Consider the following 16704-nt stretch of genomic DNA (forward strand, 5'->3'; position numbering starts at 1 on the left):
CCACATATAAGCAGAAGGGGGGGGGGGAATCATAGGGTTGCCAAGTCCAATCCCAGAAATATCTGGGGACATTGGGGGTGGAGCCAGGAGACTTTGGGGGTGGAGCCAGGAGACACTGGGGTGGAGCTAGGGGGGAGGGGGGGAAACAGTGCCGGGGAGCGTGGCGAGCTGCCCCGTCTCGGAGCGGGCAACGCTGCTGCGCAGCTGCCGCCTCTTCTCCGCTCGCCGTGGCTGCTCCTCCAAGATGGGCTCAGCCTGAGCCCATCTCGGAGGAGCAGGCATGGCGAGCGGAGAAGAGGCGGCAGCGGTGCGGCGGCCTCGCCCGCTCCGCCTCTGGGGTGGAATCGGAGGGGGGGTGGAGGCGGGCCAGGGGCATGGCGAGCCGCGAGTCCGGGTCCTAGAAGGGCCCGGATTCACGGCTCGCCATGCTCCTGGCCTGCCTCCGCCCTCCCCTGTTTTTGCCTGCGCTGCTGCCGCCTCTTGGCTGCTCCTCCGAGATGGGCTCAGCCTGGGCCCATCTCGGAGGAGCAGCTGTGGTGGGCGGGGAGGGGGCGGCAGCGGCGCGGCGGCCTCGCCCACTCTGGGATGGGGCGGCTCGCCATGCTCCCCGGCGCCGTTTCCCCCCTCCCCCCGCTTCCGTTTTTTTGGGGAGCGGGGGAAGAGGGTGGAAATCCTGAGGTCCCCCGCCAGGGCGGGAGGGTTGGGAAGCCTAGGGAATCAGTTAAAAAAAATCATTTAATCCCTCCCAGCAACACAGGGCCTTAATGTCCTTTCTGCTTCCAAATCCTGCTGCAGATGGCCCAGAGCTGAAGCAGGAACCTCTAACCTTCCCAGAGAGGGGTCAGCAGCCCCCCAATGGTGAAAAGTCCCACCGCACCTCACAAGCCCGCCCAGGCTCTGCTACTTCCGAGCTTTCCCAGAGAGGGGCCCACAGCCACCCCTGATACTTCCAGAGCACAGCCAAGGGCTCTTTGTCCTGGGTGGGGGATACAAAGGGGCCACAGCAGGAAGAAAGAAGACCTGGAGAGCACCCAGGAGCAAAGGAAGAGCACTCACACACATATGCTCTGAGTCAGCTCTGGCGCCCTTTCTGGTGGGAGGGGGGAAAGCAAGCAGGAGGGGAAAGCAACCAGATGTAGGCCGCGGTCACACTCACCATTAAATCCATCCCTAACCCATCACTATTATACCCCGCAGCTTTTTTACAACGAATTTTCTGATCAGACATCCCTCCATCCTTCAATTCTAAGCAGCATTGGTCCCATCGTTGATTGATCAGAGGTCTCAACCGGACCTCATTTTTTGAGATGGCATTCCGCACTCGTGCAAGCGCAGTACCGTGGATATCGTGCTTGGCTTTTTTTTTTTAAGGTGCCAGAAAAGGTGGGCAATCTGCCCCCCCCCCCACATTTAAACACCCGGAAAGGAAGGGGAAGCACAGGAGCTCTCTTTGCTTTCTCTCCGCCTGGCGAGGAGACAGCAAAGGTGGGTGATCTTCCTCCCACCCCATTTAAACACCCGGAAAGGAAGGGGAAGCCCAGGAGCTCTCTTTGCTGTCTCTCCGCCTGGCGGGGAGACAGCAAAGGTGGGTGATCTTCCTCCCCCCCATTTAAACACCCAAAAAGGAAGGGGAAGCCCAGGAGCTCTCTTTGCTGTCTCTCCGCCTGCCGGGGAGACAGCAAAGGTGGGTGATTCCCCCCCCCCCATTTAAACACCCGGAAAGGAAGGGAAGCCCAGGAGCTCTCTTTGCTGTCTCTTCGCCTGCCGGGGAGACAGCAAAGGTGGGTGATCTTCCTCCCCCCCCATTTAAACACCCGGAAAGGAAGGGGAAGCCCAGCAGCTCTCTTTGCTGTCTCTCCGCCTGGCAGGGAGACAGCAAAGGTGGGTCATCTTCCTCCCCTGGCAGGGAGACAGCAAAGGTGGGCGATCTGCCTCCCGCCCCATTTAGGAAAGGTCCCCAGTCGTTTTCGACTCTGGGGTGATGCTGCTTTCACAAAGTTTTCACGGCAGACCTTTTACGGGGTGGTTTGCCATTGCCTTCCCCAGTCATTACACTTTCCCCCCAGCAAGCTGGGTGCATATTTTACCGACCTCGGAAGGTTGGAAGTCTGAGTCAACAATTGCTGGCGCAATGATATCATTTGGAGTGGGCTCTCGCAGGGAAGTGGATGTGCGCTTGCGACGAGTAGGCTACAATGGAGCGTTCAAACATAGAAAGTACGCGCGGGAGTCATCGGAAGCATTCTTATTCCGGATTTAATGTACTATCAAAAAAAGTCCGCATCGCAGTCGGGGCAGTTCGGGGCACGAACGAGCCAACGACCATTGCCAGTTGCTGATGTTTGGACAACTGCATAAAATCCGACATGCATCTGGCTTTCATCCATGCCCATCTTGTCAGTTTATGTGCGTCTGACCTTGGCCGTAGCCTCAGTCCCAGGATCTGCTGCTGCTGCAGCACACAGTTCCAGGTGCTGTTTTAAGAAAGTTTATGAGTTTGTGTTGGGGCCACATTCAAAGTCATCCTGGGCTGCATGTGGCCCATGGGCCGTAGGTTGGACAAGCTTGTCATAGAGCCAGGGGTGGAATTCTAGCAGGCGCTCCTTTGCATATTAGGCCACACACCCCTGATGTAGCCAATCCTCCAAGAGCTTACAAGGCTCTTTTTGTAAGCTCTCGGAGGATCGGCTACACCAGGGGTGTGTGGCCTAATATGCAAAGAAGCTCCTGCTAGAATTCCACCCCTGCATAAGTCCACCTTCCAAAGCTGCCGTTTTCTCCAGATGAAGTGGACTCTGGAGGTTGGCAGCCCTACACTGACTCCCATGGAGCTATTCCTCTGGTGCTAGCAGGACCATGCCATGAGATCCAACCCTCTGGCTGGCATTGCCATGCTAGACAAGACGGTGTTACCCTAGAGAGTACATACTTTTTTTTAGAAAAGAAAACTTTTGACAAAAAACTGTTCTCCACATACTTGATTGGAACACCGTGAGAGGTATTTCCCCAGCACTTTGGCAAAATGCAGAGGAGGGTCCAAGTACACCACCCAGAATTTTTTTATTATTTGCAGGGGTGGCCAATGGTAGCTCTCCAGATGTTTTTTGCCCACAACTCCCATCAGCCCCAGCTAGCATGGCCAATGGCTGGGGTTGATGGGAGTTGTAGGCAAAAAACATCTGGAGAGCTACCGCTGACCACCCCTGAACTAGGGGTACAGGGGGAAAAAAAGGGGGGAGTAGGAAATGGAGATAGTCTACTCATTATAATGACAAACAACATTTAACAAACATTTAAAATATATAGAACAGAATAGGAGTCAAGTGGCACCTTTAAGACCAACTTAATTTTGTTCAGAACGTAAGCTTTCGTGTGCTCTCTAAGCACATTTCATCAGAGAAGGAATCCGGTACAGTGAGCAAAGCCACACATAGTTGGTAGTCAGGGGCTCAGAATTTCTCAGAAGTTCTCTACTTTCTCCATTTGTTGTAAGCCGCCCTGAGCCACTTGTGGGAAGGGCGGGATATAAGTTACGGAATAAATAAATAAATCAATCCCATGCATAATCTTGTAAACCTCTATCAAATGTCACCCCGCAGTTGACGTTTCTCCAAGCTAAAGAGCCCCAAGCATTTTAACCTTTCTTCATAGGGAAAGTGTTCCAACCCTTTAATCATTCTAGTTGCCCTTTTCTGGACTTTTTCCAATGCTATAATATCATTTTAGAGGTGTGGTGTCCAGAATTGCACACAGTATTCCAAATGAGACCGCACCATCGATTTATACAGGGGCATTATGATACTGGCTGATTTGTTTTCAATTCCCTTCCTAATAATTCCCAGCATGGTGTTGGCCTTTTTTATTGCAATCGCACACTCTCTTGACATTTTCAGTGAGTTATCTACCACGACCCCAAGATCTCTCTCTCGGTCAGTCTCTGCCAGTTCACACCCCATCAACTTGTATTTGTAGCTGGGATTCTTGGCCCCAATGTGCATTACTTTGCACTTGGCCACACTGAACCTCATCTGCCACGTTGACGCCCACTCACCCAGCCTCAACAGATCCCTTTGGAGTGCCTCCCAATGCTCTCTGGTTCTCACCACCCTGAACAATTTAGCGTCATCTGCAAACTTGGAAAGGTGGAATGTCCAAATACTAGACGGAGGGATAGCCATGGTGTCTGTCTGCTGCTGTTGAAGCATGCCGCCCCCGAATTGGGTACCAAATCCTCCACGATATCTGGCTTTCTGTTTGCCTTATAATGGAGCTGGCCTTGTACTTTTAGAGGGACTGGCAGGCTGATCATAATTCCAGCTGCAAATTACTGTACATGAAGGTTTTTAATATTTATGCGCAGGGTTCTCAGAGCACTTTGCCGATGTGACTCACATTTAAAAAAAAAACCAACCCCAACCAAACGAGAGATGTATTTGCATTTCACATATTCGTGAACTTGACTTCTGTTGGGTTTTTTGTAGACGTGAATTCAGTTTGTCACGAACAAGTCTCCGACCGCTTCCCACTATGACCGCTTTCCTGTGTAAGGAGGACATGTGTCGGCCCTTTGAGTGCCTTCTTAAGAAGGGCTTTTACAGCAGCATGAAATAGACACCCTTCATCTGAGGGTTTCTTGCCTTGTGGGGCTCCTCTTGCCCAAATCGCCTCACCATGTCCAACGTTTGTGTTTGATCCAAAGCTCCCTCTGTATTTCTAGATGATTCTTGATTGTGGGACAGAAGTGAGAGCGTTAAACTGTTCTAAAACAGAAATGATGCAATTGTGACCTCATGTGATCTCCACCCTCCCTTAAAACACTGTTTTGGAATCTGCTTTTCTTCTGACTTGCATGGGCTGTGCGGGAACTGAAGTCTTTTCAAAAACCTTGCAACCACGAGAGTGGCAGAGTATCCGTGTGGCATGCAGACTGTCCCGGGTTCAATACCTGGAGCCAAAGTCTTTTCAAAAACCTTGTGATGTCAAAAACCTTGACCCCAAGCTGTGAACCGCCCTGAGCCTGCCTTCGGTGGAGAGGGCGGGATATAAATAAAATAAAATAAATAAGTATTGGAATGGACAAATTTTCTATCCCAAGAGCTGCACACAAGGTACATTTCTCAGAGTGGGGAACACCTCAGAAATCTGTTCTTTACAGCCCCACACACCTGAAACTTCGACACCATGGTAAGCTGAACCAGGACATCTTCTAAAGATCTCTAAGGCCATTTTGAGGGACTGGGTGCTCCCAGGCCCTTCAGGTCCTTCATGTAGAATCATCTTCTTCTTCCCCTTGGCCATTGACAGAGTCAATGGGACCATGGCTTGGCATGCAGACTGTCCCAGGTTCAATACCTGGCATCTCCAGCTAAAAGGATCCGATGCTGTGAAAGACCCTGGAGAACTGCAGTGGAAGGCAGGAAACACGGTCAGTGATCTTGGAAGCAAAATCTTGCGAGGAACAGTTGAAGGAACTTGATAGCTCCCATAAAAGAGAAGATGTGGAAGTCTGACATGTTGGCACTATTCCCACGCTTGAAGGGCTGTCACGCAGAAGAGGGCAAAATCTGGGTCTTTGTTGCTTAAAGTTACTGGGCTTAGGATTTAGGAAAGTCTATTTCAGTTGAGAAACTTCCTCACAATAAGAGCATTTCAACAATGGGACTGTTTACCTGGAGGGGACGTGGAGATCTTTAAGCAGAGGCTGGACTGCCACCAAGCAGGGGGTTAACTATCTTCCATCTGTAGGCTCCTTTGTTAGAACTGTTTTTGGGAGCAGATGAATGGTCCATCAAGTCCAGCATCCTTTTACTCACAACAGCCATCCAGATGCCATGGGAGACCCAAACCAGGAGGATAAAGATCTTCTTCTGCTACTGTCCCCTCCCAGCAGGTGATCTCAGAGAAGTCTTTGCTGAGGTCCACCATTTTTGGAGCGTTTTTGTTAGGGGTGGTGTTTTTATGAGTCATGAACCAAGAGGCAATTTGTGTTCTTGACCTCTTGTGTCTGCTTGAAGTAGACTCTGAAAGGAGTAAGAAGGGTGTCACTCAATAATCCCTCTGAGCTGTGGAGTCTTGTGAGCAAAAATTTTACTTCATGAGCTGCTGGCATTAAAGTTGTGAGCTGCTGCATAAATTAGCTTGCTCTGGGGCCATTTTTCCAGAGCTAAGAAAAAAAAATGTGTGAGCCAGAGGCTAAAAAACTGTGAGCTAGCTCACACTAAAAGGTTAGAGGAAACGCTGGTGTCACTCACTGTTGGGTGCAGGGAAAGGAAGTGACTCTTCAGTGCCCAGCAGATAGATCCAAATAGGCAGCCGTGTTGGTCTGAAATAGTAGAACAAAATAGCAGTCGATTGCACCTTTAAGACCAACTTAGTTTTATTCAGAATGTAAGCTTTCCTGTGCATGCACACGGAAGCTTACATTCGGAATAAAACTAAGTTGGTCTTAAAGGTGCAATCGACTCCTATTTTGTTCTAATGCCCAGCAGAGTTTGACTGTTTGGGTGACGTTTTGCTGACGTCTGCCTCATGCTGCAAGCCAGATGGCTTTGGGAACAGTGACACCTCAAAGTTCAACCTGTCCTGGTTTAAGGACAGATTCCCCAACAGAGCACGGCAGATTGTAATGTGCTGGATTCGAATCGTTCAACAACCAACACCCTTTATTGCTGAGCACATTACAAGACAAGATGGAGCTGGGTCCCCGCTTATAAACATTTTCCTGGAACAACCCACTTCCTAGTCCAGTCCAATCCTGACCATTTAAAGTTCGCACCATAGATCCTAATAGGTGGTCAGGTAGTTCTTCCCTAGTCAGGTGACCCGTGGTTTCTAGGGTTGCCAAGTCCAATTCAAGAAATATCTGGGGACTTTGGGGGTGGAGCCAGGAGATATTAGGGGTGGAGCCAAGATCAAGGCTGTGACAAGCATAATTGAACTCCAAGGGAGTTCTGGCCATCACATTTAAAGGGACAGCACACCTTTTTAAATGTCTTCCTTCCATAGGAAATAATGAAGGATAAGGGCACCTTCTTTTGGGGCTCATAGAATTGGACCCCATGGTCCAATCGTTTTGAAATTTGGGGGATACTTTGGGGAGAGGCACTAGATACTATATTGAAAATTTGGTGCCTCTACCTCAAAAAACAGCTCCCCCAGAGCCCCCGAAACCTCCAGATCAATTCCCCATTATACCCTATGAGAAGACGTTTCCCTCTCCACCCCCCTCCCCCCCGCCCCCCCCCCTTTTCTGGGAAATCTGATGCAGGAGACAGAACTCACTCACCTCCGGAGGTGCAAAGGCACATGGTCCTTTGGGGGCGTGGCTGGGCTCCCCTCCCTTCACCGGCCAGCTGACTGGGGGCGGGAAGCAGCCTGAGAAAACGGAAGAGCTCTGGCTGCTGCGATCGGGGCTGGGTGGGAAGGGCTGCCGTTCTCCCCCTCCCCCCCCCCGCTTTCCCTTTTATGGCCAGCGGGAGGAGGAGGCTCCAAATCGGGGGTCTCCAGGCCTAGCGGGGGATTTGGGACCCCTAGTGGTTTCCCGCGGCTCCCCTGAGAGTGCTAGGTATGCTGTGTTGTAATTTCAGGGACCGAAATGCAAGACACAACACAGATGAAAACTGGATCTGACTCACTGAGGTAGGCCGAAGCAAAGGGTGTCTGCTGAAACACTGAAAGCCAGTTTTTAATTAACGTTGGGGCAACTGGGAACACAAAACTCACCCACAGCATTTGATCCATAATGGAATTTGAGCATTTTAAAACTGGAGTTGGTTTCAAAGATTTCCAGAAGAATCGAGATTCCCCCCCAGCCTTGAATGGTGCCATCGGTGACAATTATCTCATGAGTGGCTGAAAGACTCAGAAGTAAATGATACCTTGTAGCTCATTTTGCCCCAGAACAATCTCAACCTCAGCCAGTAATAAGGCAAAAGCAATTCCACCAACCAGCTGTGGGATTTTTCCTTCAGCATAATGTTTCAAGCATGAGGCTTTTTAAAATGTGCATTACCAATGAAAATTGGTTCCAATCACCAGGGAGGGTGGGAAAGTGGTGGGAGAGGCATTGTGAGTTGGGGGAGGAAGGCGAAGAATATATTCAGATGATTGTGTGTGAAATTATTCCTCTATTCTTTGTTCACCAGCTTGAGGGACCTTGTAAGTGAAGATGTGCCTTAGATATTTCTCAAATAAAATATGATTGGTTTGCATCTCTTCCTTCTTGTGCCCCGAAGAGGAATCACTTATCACAATATAAGCTTGCAAAGCTGAGATTCAGTTGGAAGATGAACATGCAAATCCTGATTTGCCTCAACGTATGCTGGTTTCAGCACCTTTGCTATGCAAGCATGCACAGATGCTGCTGCGACAAGCTAGGGGGTCCGTGTTGTACCTCAAGTGACACCAGTGTTATGACTAAGACCGATTTCGCACTAGGCTTGTTCCAGGTAGAGAGCCCGTTTGCCCCCGGGGCTTCTCTCCGTTTTTGTACAAGCTGCCCCAGAGCTGCGAGTTGGCATGTTGCTTTCCTGCAGCAAGCAGAAACCGCTTGTCAGAGGATCTCGCTTGCTGCGGAATAGTGGCGTGCCAACTCGCAGCTCCGGGGCAACTTGTGCGAAAACGGGCTCTTTACTCGGAACAAGCCCTACTGCGAAATCGGTCGAAGTGTGGTGAACAAAACATCCTGAAGCCATGGTGGTCCACAATCCTAGTTTGAAGGCCCTGAGTCAACCTGGTTAGTGGAGTGCCCCACATCCAGCCAGTTAATATAGCTGTAGTTTAATGAAGTCTTGTGCGGTGTGATTTTTGCACTGAGGCTGTTACAGCGACCTTGCATGGGCGGGTAGGGCTGCCTGCTCTGAGTTTGGGGGAGAATCCTGGGGGTTTGGGGGGGGGGGTGAAACCTGATGAGGGCGGGGTTTGGGGAGGGACTTCAGAGGGGTACGTGTGGAGACTTTTTAATATCTTTGCTTCAAACGAAGAGTTCAATCAGTGACCCTGGTGACCCCAGCTCCATGCTGCTCTGTTCTAGCTGTGCTGGTACCTTCGGGTTTCTCAAGTGCTCTTTCATTTTTCATTTCTTTTTTTTTAACGGGATGTTTCCTTAGTTAATTTCTAGGTTTTTATGGTTTTGTTTTATTGATGTGAGCTGTTTTGCATATATATTTTAATGGCAGGATATAAATATTTTAAATAAATAAATAGGATGCCTGGGGAAAAAAACAGAAGCAGGCGTACTAAACGGCTGCAGCTATACAAGGGGAAGGCAGGGTGGAGGCAGGCTGTTTATGGCCCACCTGACCCTGGAATGATGCTGGTTCTGCAAGCAATGTGTTGGCTGAGTCAACCTCTGTCAGTTTGGGCTTACAACCGTTCCCTCCCCCAGCCCACCCTTTTCTTTCATGGAGTTGCAAAACCAGAGGTTGGCATTGTGTCGACTCTATGTTTGTAGATCAATTTCTCTTCTCCATTTCAAGAATAATGAGATTACTCAAGCATAGGAAACCAATTTAGAGACATCCCGTATGTTCAGCATAAAACATTCTATCCCATTAGCTGACTGTACTGCCTTCACGTCTCTGCGATCTGCAAATACCGGAATAGCAGGTAAGCACTGATTAAAAAAGGGGAAAAAAATCTTGAGTTAGCAAGAGCATATTTCCAGATAATTTAATTCAGAAAAAGCTCACCCGTGAAGTCCAGGTTATGTCCAACACACGGTGCAATTTAGATGCACTACTGGATATTTTACTCACTTGTGTTGGCAACTCTCTTTAAAACAAGATGTGAAATATTTTTTTTTAACTGGGAGGAGCATCTTTTGCACTGAACATAATTGGATTGGTTTACAAATGTTTTCCTGAACCCAGGTTCTCTCTGTACAGTAAAGGGATCTGCAGCCATGTAGATTTTGTGGAAAGCAAAATGATATTTTGTCTGGGTCATGGGGCTGGGAAAGTGTGAAATGAATAATACCCCCTGGATCAGGAGTGTCAAACATGTGGCCCAGGGGCTGAGTCCTATCAGAACCCTGAGCGATTGGGTCTTGTCTGCTTCCTTCCTCTCTCTTGCTTCCTTCTGCATCTCAACTTGCTTTGCCAGGCTTGCTCAATTGCACAGGAGATACAGAGCAAAACCTTGATTTCCTGCATTGGTTGAGGCTCTTCCCCCTCCTGGTCTGCTGGGGTGGGGGGAGGGAAAGAGCCAGAGCTTCCTTTGCCCACTTCCCTGGGAGAAATACAAAGAAAGCACCTTATGTATGTTTTTTTAAAAGAAATCTTTAGTTGTGTTTGTCTGTGTCCTTTAAAAAGTGTGTATCTTTGCTAAAAAAAAGAAAAGGTCAAGGTAGACCCCTGTGCAAGCACCAGTCATTTTTGTCTCTGGAGTGAGGTTGCTTTCACAGCATTTTCACAGCAGACTTTTTACGGGGTGGTTTGCCATTGCCTTCCCCGGTCATCTACACTTTCCCCCCAGCAAGCTGGGGACTCATTTTACCGACCTCGGAAGGATGGTCAACCTGGAACCGGGATCGAACTCAGGTCATGAGCAGAGGGCTCCGACTGCAGTACTGCAGCTTTACCACTCTGCGCCACGGGGCTCTTATATCTTATATCTCTGCTACCTGATCTTAAATAAGTACACACATGGCCCGGCCCGACATGGTCTCACTTATGAGCGATCCGGCCATTATACCAGATGCCCTTGGATATCTGGGAAGCACGCTGCTTGCCACTCCTCGTGGTTTGGATTAAGAACACAGGAAGCTGCCTTGTACTAAATCAGACTGCTGGTCCATCATGGTCAGTATTGTCTGCTCTGGCTGGAAATATCTTTCCCATCGTCTCCTCCCTGATCCTTTTGAGATTCCGTTGATAGATCCTGGAACTTTCTGCATGCCAAGCAGATGCTCTGTCACTGCGCCACAGCTGCCCCAGGCCCCCCCCCCCCAATGAAGGGAGGACTCCCAAACATTTCACAATGGGGCAAACGGAGTCAAAAGCTTTAAACCTTATTGGTTAATTGGGTGGGTAATGCCCAGGTGGGAGAGTATTGTCTCAGGGAAGGAGACATTGACTGACAACATTTCTTTGATGGAGTTTATAGTTCTCAAAGAATAACAAATGGAGTGATATCGTGGCCATTTGGTGTAATTGGATTCTGGAGGGGAAACAGTATGCAGAATAAAAATATCAGCCTGGGAGATTGATGCGTGTACTTTTCATCATCAAATGTCCAGCACATCCTGTCATGGGACTATAAAGAAATCAATCAGCAGAGACACTGCGATTAATTTGAAGAGAGAGTGGTTGGCCGAGGAGGTGTCCCGTTGCCAGGCAGACCACCAGCTGCCCCACTTCCTCTTTAGGCGGAGGAAGCGCCTCAGACAGCTGATGATCCCTGGTTATCCCAAAGCAAGTTGCTACATTTTTTATTCTAAACCTCAGAAGAGAAAAATGCAGCATCTTCATGAAGTATCTATAGAAGGGATGTCAGCTGCGTTCCGGCACTTCTGATCCGACGCCTGGTCTGTGGGTTACATGCAGTGTTCCCTCTAAGCTGAGTTAGTGTGAGCTCGCTCACAGATTTTTAGCCTCCAGCTCACACCCTTTTGTCTTAGCTCAGGAAAAATGGCTCCAGAGCACAGTAATTTCTGCAGTAGCTCACAAAGCAGAATTTTTGCTCACAAGACTCCACAGTTTAGAGAGAACATCGGTTACATGGCTGGCCGTATAGCCACAAACTTGGAACAGTAAATTTTCCATTGCCATCTTCTTTGTTTACATTTAGATCTGAACTGTTGGACCATCTCTTGAGGTATTATAACATGAGCAGCTCTGACTCTCCGCTGATAGTCATTGGACAAAATATGCCAGTTGCGTTTAAATGTCCCTTAAAGCAGCCGGCTTTCTTACATCTCCCTTTCTGGAATAGTTCTGGAATTTTCCCCAAAGACCTACTACTGATGCAGCTGTGCCTGGCCCTCACCCAAGCCCACTCCTCTGGCCGGATGTACCCCAGGACTAGTATCAGCTGCCAGGGCCCAAGATGTCTGGCAGGGTCCCCTACACCGTCGCCCATGCTCCCAGCTGCCCCCCTTGCCTGGTACCCCTGGGTGCAGGCTTGTCAGGAGACATGCCAGCAGGTGGGTGGGAAGGAAGGAGGGCATGAATACCTGGTGGTAGGCAGAGGGGGGGGGGAAGGGAACTCTCTGTGCAGCTCCCCCTCAAACCATGAAGAAGAAGAAGATGATATTGGATTTATATCCCGCCCTCCACTCCAAATCTCAGAGAGCGATTCACAATCTCCTTTATCTTCCTCCCCCACAATAGACACCCTTTGAGGTAGGTGGGGGTGAGAGGAGTCTCATAGAGCTATGGCTGACCCAAGGGCATTCCAGCAGTTGCAAGTGGAGGGGTGGGGAATCAAACCCGGTTCTCCCAGATAAGAGTCCGTGCACTTAACCAAACTGGCACTCTAACCCTGAGGCACCATAATATAAATGAAGCGACACATGTACATCACCATTGTTAAGTTTGCAGGGCTTTTTTTGTAGCAGGAACTCCTTTGCATATTAGGCCACACTCCCTTGATGTAGCCAATCCTCCTGGAGCTTACAGTACTAAGAACCCTGTAAGCTCTTGGAGGATTGGCTACATCAGGGTGTGTGGTCTAATATGCAAAGGAGTTCCTGCTACAAAAAAGCCCTGCATTTGTGGTTGTAGCTGGATCAGGCCCATGGAGTCTTGCTGGCCCTGAATTGTTTTTAAAAAATAAATGTCTTCCATGAACCTGTGCGATAAAATCAGGGGGTGGAGGGTGGATATTCTTCCTTCCCTCCTTTGGGGGAGGCTGGGGGCGCCTTCCTTCTTGTCATTGTGCCTGTGAAGAAACATCAATTATATTCCTTTTATTAACTTTTCTCCTTGGTCAATATGAAAGGTAATTGTCCCTTAAGTCAAATATTGATTCCAGCTTTATTGCAGACATTTTCTTCTTGGATCAATAATCGAGATATTGCTCTCCATGTGTCAAAAGAACACTCAAACACAAACAATTTGACATGCTGGTTTTCTGTGTCAGCTTTCTGAAAAGGGCACGAGCAGAGTTCGAATTCCCAGCAGAGCAAAGGCTTCTAACAGCAGGGCAGGATTAAAATCCAGGCGGAAGTGTGACCCTGTTATTGTCCTTTGCTTCCGTAAGGGGGGAAGGGAGGGAATGCTACTCTATCCTGCAAGGGAATTGACCCAACCAAGAAAAGGGCTCAGCCAAAGGAAAGCCCGTTTGGAGTAGTGTGTGGACTCTTATCTGGGAGAACCAGGTTTGATTCCCCACTCCTCCACTTGCAGCTGCTGGAATGGCCTTGGGTCAGCCAGAGCTTTTGTAGGAGTTGTCCTTGAAAGTGCAGCTGCTGTGAGAGCCCTCTAGCCCCACCCACCTCACAGGGTGTCTGTTGTGGGGATGGGGAAGGAAAGGAGATTGTGACCACTCTGAGATTCAGAGTATAGGGTGGGATATAAACCTAATATCGTCTTCTTCTTCTTCCATCAAAACGAGTGCAGAACACACCCATCAGAGTGCCACCTGCAAGCCCTTCTTCATGCTTTGCAGGAAGTCCCTGGGAACAGGAGGGCTGTCAAAAAGCAAGGTGTGGAAGTCCCTGGGCTTCAAAGGGCTCACTCTTCTTAGGAGGACTGTGCTGCAGGTCTCACTCTTCATGGCAAAAATGCCTCCATGGTGACAAAGGACATCTTGCAGATGGGGAGGAGGGAAGAAAGGATGTCGTTCACCAGTGAGTCCCACAGCCTATTTATCCTGGGGACCAGAACCAATTTTGCCCCGTTAATGTCACCTCCGGGCTAAAGGGAAATGCTTTTGTAGGCCTGCTTTCTTTCTGTACATGAAGGCCATCCAGCAGCAACTGGCTTACGGCAACCCTGAAGGATTTTCAAGGCAAGAAACTAACAGAGGTGGTTTGCTATTGCCTGCCTCTGGGGTCTTCCTTGGTGACACGATGCCCTCATGCTCCAGAAGTGATGCGAGCGCGTCATTCAATGTCCTTGAGTCACTTCCGGGTAATGACTTCAACCTGCCCTGTAACAATTTAGTGTTTTGAACTTATCTCATGCCAGAAAGTTAGGCGTGCAGGTAACGGCTAAATGCTTCTATATATAGTCACTCACCTGCAACCCGCCTTAATTTCATCACTGGCTTTGCCACTGGTACTATCCTGTCTTACAATAAACACTAATCCTGATGAAATGGACAGCTGCTATTATTGAAGATAAACATAGGCCTGACAGCAGGCATGCCGGGGTGGTGTCTAGAAGTGGGGGGCATGCAGCAGAGGGCCAAATACTCAAACTCGCGGGCATTCGATGAAATTGCTGAGCAGACAGGTTAAAACGGATAAACGGAAGTACTTCTTCACCCAAAGGGTGATTAACATGTGGAATTCACTGCCACAGGAGGTGGCGGCGGCCCCAAGCATAGACAGCTTCAAGAGGGGGTTAGATAAAAATATGGAACAGAGGTCCATCAGTGGCTATTAGCCACAGTGTGTGTGTGTGTGTATATAAAATTTTGCCACTGTGTGACACAGAGTGTTGCTGGATGGGCCATTGGCCTGATCTAACATGGCTTCTCTTATGTTCTTATAACTGGACCAAGCTCCTTCCCCAGATTCAGGTTTGGCAAACCAGCCAAAGCTTAGTCCAAACTTTGGTTCATGTTCAGATCTGTGCCTATCCCTATTTGTTGTTGTTCAGTCGCACAGTCGAGTCTGACCCTTTGTGACCCCATGGACAAAGTCACGCCAGGCCCTCCTGTATTCCACCATCCTCTGAAGTCTGCTCAAATTTGTGTTTATTACATCAGTAACGCTATCCAGCCCTCATCTCTTGCTGTTCCCTTCTTCTTTTGCCTTCTGTCTTTCCCAGCATGAGGGTCTTCTCCAGGGAGTGCTCCCTTCTCATTTGTTGACCAAAGTATTCAGCTTCAGCTTCAGCATCTGATCTTCCAGGGAACAGTCTGGGTTGATTTCCCTTAGGACTGACTGATTGGATCTTCTTGCAGTCCAAGGGACTCTCAAGAGTCTTCTCCAGGGAGTGCTTCCTTCTCATTGGGTGGCCAAAGTATTTGAGTTTCAGCTTCAGCATCTGACCTTCCAGGGAACAGTCTGGGTTGATTTCCCTTAGGACTGACTGATTTGACCTTCTTGCAGTCCAAGGGACTCTCAAGAGTCTTCTCCAGCACCACAGCTCAAAAGCATCTATTCTTCTGCACTCGGCCTTCCTTATGGTCCAGCTCTCACAGCCATACATTACTACTGGGAATACCATCGCTTTGACTATATGGACTTTTGCTGGCAGGGTGATGTCTCTACTTTGTATTATACTGCCCAGGTTCGCCATAGCTGTCCTCCCAAGGAGCAAACGTCTTTTGATTTCATGGCAACAGTCACTATCTGCAGTGATCTTGGATTCCTATTAGGTACTATTTGATACTTACATAGGTTTCTAAATATTGTATTGACTGTGTTTTAATTGTTTTACTTTATTATATATATTTACTGTTGTAACCCACCCTGAGCCCTGGTGTACAGGGAAGGGTGGGCTAGAAATTCAAATATATTAATTAATACAGTTGTGGGGGAGTAACTCTCTGTTGTTCGTAATTCGATATACTTAACGTTATATGCTGCTAAGCCAGTCTCCTACTGTGGTGCAGTAATATAATGAGGGCGTACCTTCTGATCATACAACACAGGACAAGGGACAATAAATAAGTAAAAGGTGCAAACACATCTTGATGGAATAACCTAATGCGTTTTGAGCTTTCAAAACTACATGCTCTTTGGTAAAGTTTCCATTGTGGACAGACTTCTGTACCTAAGAAATCTCGCCTTTGATTAACCTTGTGTTTCTTTGCATCAAGGCAGGTAATTACCTTTATGGTCTCCTGAAACAGAGCCCAAAACAGATTTACAAGTACAGTGGTTGCCACTTACATAAGAGTACAAAGTGGCACTTCTGGAGAGTAACGATTGCCCACGTCCAGTACAAGATGAGAGAACATGTGCAGCGTCTTTTTGAGGGATCCAAGGGGAAATCTTATCAAGTCCTTTCTTGCTTAGAGGAAAAACAATTGGTGTATTTATACTTATCACATTTGGGTTAGGAAATGTCAAATCAGAAATATTAGCCTGTTGAAAAATGGAACTACGAAATCGTAATTTTTTTTTTTTTATGTCAGTTTTGCCGAATAAGAGGTTTTAAATAAGAAATTGAATTTTACTTTTGGAATTGTAAATGCTTACCCTCCAATTCACATCAATTGTTCTGGCTTGCATCAATCATCAAGAATATCATCCAATTAAATTAGTTATGAAGGGTGCGTTCACACTGAATAATGCATTTTGCAACTGGATTTTTACAGTGTAAGAATAGCAAAAAAACAGTTGGAAAACGTATTATTTAGTGTAGTGTGAATGAATGGGTTCCAGTCATGTGAATTATTACCACTGGGAGCCTTTGAACATCCCTCTTCTTGTGACTGATCGCTCCTAGCTGCGTTTTCAGGAGCCCTCATACTGGAGCCAGTTTGTAAGGCGGACGGAAAGCTGCTAACAGATTTGCTGTATGGCAACATTAGTCTTCAGCCCTCAGGCCTCCGTGCAGGTTATCAACAACACGTTGGTGTTGCGTC

The sequence above is a fragment of the Heteronotia binoei genome, chromosome 10 (genome assembly GCF_032191835.1).
Source record: "Heteronotia binoei isolate CCM8104 ecotype False Entrance Well chromosome 10, APGP_CSIRO_Hbin_v1, whole genome shotgun sequence".
Classification (NCBI taxonomy): domain Eukaryota; kingdom Metazoa; phylum Chordata; class Lepidosauria; order Squamata; family Gekkonidae; genus Heteronotia; species Heteronotia binoei.